The 4,763-nt window shown below is 36.1% G+C and overlaps 1 long non-coding RNA gene across 1 annotated transcript; it reads right to left on the bottom strand.

Annotated features, from left to right (window-relative positions):
- Positions 1–3,441: 3,441 nt before the first annotated feature.
- LOC132098070 (uncharacterized) lies at positions 3,442–4,112 on the bottom strand. The gene is made up of 3 exons (XR_009422830.1): positions 4,020–4,112; positions 3,723–3,922; positions 3,442–3,562 (listed from the first exon to the last, which is right to left on the bottom strand). It is a non-coding gene; the product is annotated as an uncharacterized LOC132098070 (long non-coding RNA).
- Positions 4,113–4,763: the final 651 nt, after the last annotated feature.

Below are 4,763 nucleotides of genomic sequence, written 5' to 3'. Positions count from 1 at the left end.
ATATAAATGAATATGGAGTGAAGCGATGGACTGATATTCATTTATAAGTCTTTTTGAGTTCATTTTGGTCCATATATATGTAGAAAAGACCGTTTCTGTGCCATTCTCTTGACCAAGATTTCTGTGGAGACCAGAGGTTAAAAGGCCCCCCTTAGGAATTTCAGTCTGGTTCTGCTAGATGGGGGAAGTGTTTAAGGATATTGTGTATAACTCTAATGGGTTTACATGTGATGTCCGGCGTTGCATCTCAATTACTTGCCCCAAATTTGACAATCTCTTCTCTGAATTGAAATTGTCAATAATTGTTCTAGTGGTGTTAATGTTGAATGCTGTTATGTGAAAGATTTGGTTGGTTGGTTATCTTGCTTGGGACTTGTGGCACAGAATGTTTTATGACTTCCTGTTGCCTTTCTGAGGAATTCGGCTCGTGTTTCAACCACAGTCCTAATCGACTCTTTAATTTGTCTGATTCGGGTCAGATCCGCTACACCTGCAAATCGCAGCAGCACAAATTATGTGCCCAGCAACATCTGATTCAAATATTATGCTAATTAACAGTGAGTGGTGGTTTCAGACATTATCGTACCGCACTCTTTCTGAATCTTATTCTGTCTGAAAGAATAAAAAGGCCATACTGAAGGTGGAGCAATTCGACCAATCAGATGAAAGGAGCATTTCAGCACCACCCACAAGTGCGAATGAAACCATTAACCAATTTGTAAACCTCAAACGAAAAATGAGAAATCGAGCCAAAATCTTATTTTCCTTTTGTTAAACTAAAAGGAAAAACGAATAAATGAGTAATGAGAAATGAATTTATCCATTTCATATATTGCATTCGAAATAGGAAATGAAATGATCAAAACGTACACGGACCGTAACAATCAGGGTATCTTCCGTCCATTCCAAATCCGTTTTCAATTAAAAAGTAGAAAACGAAAAATGTAATCGTTTTTCAATTTATTATATCCATCATAAAATTAAGAAAAAAGAAGACGGATTTTAAAAAGAAGGAATTAATACATTTTCCTATATTTCGCAAAATTATTACAATGGCATCTTTAGCAAGGCACGCAGATGTGATCGTCAACATGACTGATGATCATATGACTAATGAAAATATTTCTGCGCACCTATCCCAAATGGGTGTACAAAAATGCTCTGCAAGGAGTGTTCGCAGATTTTGCAAAGAACACAACGTGAAAAGACGCAGCCACGTTGATGATAGTCATCTAGAGCTGGCAGTGGCCAGCGCTATAAATGAGGTAAGTTTATGGACTATTTTTAAAGTTTATTATTCATGTTTATGGATGTTATTTAAGGGGATATTTGTTATGAATGCAGCACAAAAATATTCAGCCTGCAAAAGCAAATATATTTTTCGCATTTGCATTTATTGTACATCTTTGCCAGGATTAATGAGAAGATCTGGCATGACGTAATCTCAGATGTATATGTAACACTCTTTGTAAACACACACACACACACACACCTATCATTAAGGGGACTGTCCATGCATAATCGTTTTTATACTGTACGTTACTATATTCTCCCCCCTTTAACTTTGGGAATACCAGTACACACACACACACACATAATTAGTATAATGCATACTAATGAGTTATATATAATATATAATAAAAGCATTTTCTTCTTTGTTCAACAGGTGGGGCCAACATTTGGGCGCACATTTATGACAGGTTATCTGTCATCAAAAGGCATACTTGCAGGTGAAGTTCGGGTCGGTAAGGCACTACGACTGGTTCATCCACCATATAATGAATTGCGACATACGGTTGGTTTTACCCTGTCTTTAAGGTGTTTAACTGAGTTATTTAATACAGTTGTCTAATCATTTTAAGTGAAAGTTTATTAATTAAATAGTATTATTATTGATTATTTCTGAGTGAGTCTGAAATGCAATGGCAGTTCTGTTATAACAGCTTGTTTTGTGAAATATTAGGGTGTACGCAATCTGAATCCAGTCCCCTACCATGCAGAATACATGGGACATAAACTACACTTGGACCAAAATGAGAAGCTGGTGATGTTTGGAGTGACGCATGTTGTGGCAATAGATGGCTTCAGCAGCCAAATTGTGGCTCATAACACCATGTCTGTTAAAAACAACTTAACAATCTATCAGAAAAAACACTATATCACAATACTTTGGCCCTTATTAACAATTTGAAATTGGTGTTAAAAGTGACACCAGGTCAACTGGTCTAACTAGAATTGAGAATCATTGTGAACTAATTCAGCATGTTTTGAACCATTTAAACTGCACTGCCAGTTTTTGAAGCCTGGATTTTCTTTCAGAAAAGCGGTGACAAAAAACGGCATGTGGGATCAAATCCGGGTTGACCATGGAAAAGAGTTCTATATGTGCCTGTATATCCAAGAGCTGCTGTCCAGACACAGATACAATTATTTTGTATATAATTGCACCATTGTCAAGCTACACTTTGGGTTAGATTTTGTGTCCTCTCTATGATCGAGATCCCAGCCATTTCATGCTAGAGTTGGCTTTACTTACAACATTTTTAAACCTTTCCTCTTATTTATATATTAATTATGGTACTGCTGTTGTAGGAAAAGGAATACCAAACATCTTGGCTGAAGGTGGGTGTCCAGCAAAGATTTCCGAGGAACTCCTTCCACAGGCCTCTTTGGTTGCTGACATGTACCAGCAAGATGTGGGGTCCTGTCTGACAAGAACATCAACATTCGGGACAGATCCCTTTTCTTGTGAGGAAGAATGAGCCCAGGCGGAGGAAGAATTTGCTGATCATTATCTAGACATTACACCGTGCTTTATTCAGGCTGTAAATTATGAATTCACACCCTTTAAAGATGCCATATTACATCTCATAAATGTAACAAGACGCTATTCATGAAGATGAAGGTTTCATTAAGAATACCAGGAACAAGACATTAATCATAAAACTATCATTTATTACATATTTCTGTGAACAATAATTTTACAAAAACAAGTCTTGAACATAGGCATTATCAATTGTATTAAAACAATGATGTAATTTGAGGTATAAAACTCACATTAAAGCTTTAATAAAGTGATATCCAGTGCTGCATTTTACTTCAAAAGTTGAACTTGACACTTAAACAGTGACATTTGGTATATAATTACTCTGATTAAAGCAGAAAAAGTGCTGCCTGTAGTGCTTCTCACTTTTAAGTCAATAACTGAACAGTAATAACTTTTTTTTGTAATGTATATTCAAGAGAATATATACTCTTAACATGTAATAAACACCAGTAACTAATAAAGAGCTGCCGTATGGGGCCATATTATGAAACTTCTTAATGTATGACACTTGTAACAGGTATACAGCTTTTTTTCCCCACTGTATTTAATCTTTGATAAGATCACCAAAAGCAGACAACGCACCATCAATTCCTGTGACTCTGTAGGTGTTTTCCCTTGAGTTGTCTCCTCTGCATATCACACAGGTGTTGGCATTTCTCTGCCACTGGTCAAAGCACACTTTGCATGCAATGAGACTCTGACAGCAAACTGCAAAAACAGGATCATTCATGGGCCCTAGAAATTTAAAATAAAGAAAATTACTTGTTAGTTTTTTCATAATATTTCTGGGATCTTAATCCAGAGGGAAGAGAGGAAAGTATTACAGTTTAATTCATAAAATACTATCCTGGCTATCAACAAATCTTATAGAGACTCAATTATCTTGTTAACAAACCTTTGCAAATTATGCAAGCAAATGCATTTTTAATAGATGCACGTTCTTCGTCCGTGAATGTAATAAAACGGCTGCGTGTCAACGTCAGCTCAGATAAGCCTCTTATAGCCTGTGCAAACTCTGGCAGTTCTTGGGATGCCAACACCACCTCTTCAATTCTCTCAAAGACCTCTGGTAGCTGGCTATCATCATCCCGTTGGCTGAGGAAAGAAGTTACAATAAGCACACCATGTTTTTCAAATATTTAAGTTGGTTACATTTTAGTAACTAACATGCTCCAAATATCTGCTATTTTACCTTAATCTTCTCCTTTTGGATCTCATATCCAAAAACTGTTGTTCAGGCACAGCAAAAACCTTCCTAGAATTTTGTTTCCAGTAAGCTGACCCTGGGGAAATCATTCATATTTTAAAAGATAAATTATGTCAAGATTGAACAAGTGAAAATTGTATAATAGGAAAACAACACTACTAAAATGCAGACACCAAAACAAGCTGCTTTCAATGTGCTTTTTGCCCTCTATCAAGGCTTCATCAATCGGAACCTGATAATTTTTCTTTAACTTTTTGAAGGTCAGAAAAATTCAGGTCATTTTAATGTATTTTTATGTGAATTAAACCCTTAATTTAACAATTTTTTAAAAATCATTTATATTGTGTAGATGTATAATACTTTTTTATCAACTGGTATTACATTTCTCTGACCTTACAGTTGTTTTCATTGTTTTTTTTAGATTTTTTAAAACAGCTTAGTGTCAATCTCATCTTTTGCAGTTACCTTTTGTTCCCTCTGTATCGAGAATTTCATTCCCCTGGCCATCAGTCAGTATCATACCATCTTCTGATCCAATAGCATCTTGGACTTTTGCCAAGATACCAGGAACTGATGCCTCATGTTCATGAAAACGGATCGCCACAGTCTTTTGGGGTGTCCATTTTCCACCAACCAGATCAGCAAGAAAAACATTCCTTGAAATGAAAATATGTTTAGTTAAATATCCAAAGACCACCCCTAGACCTAGGGAGAATGCAACGCCAACAT

Source organism: Carassius carassius, chromosome 2, assembly GCF_963082965.1.
Source record: "Carassius carassius chromosome 2, fCarCar2.1, whole genome shotgun sequence".
Classification (NCBI taxonomy): Eukaryota; Metazoa; Chordata; class Actinopteri; order Cypriniformes; family Cyprinidae; genus Carassius; species Carassius carassius.
Note: the sequence above shows the minus strand (reverse complement) of the source record. Positions and strands in the feature narration are given on the sequence as shown.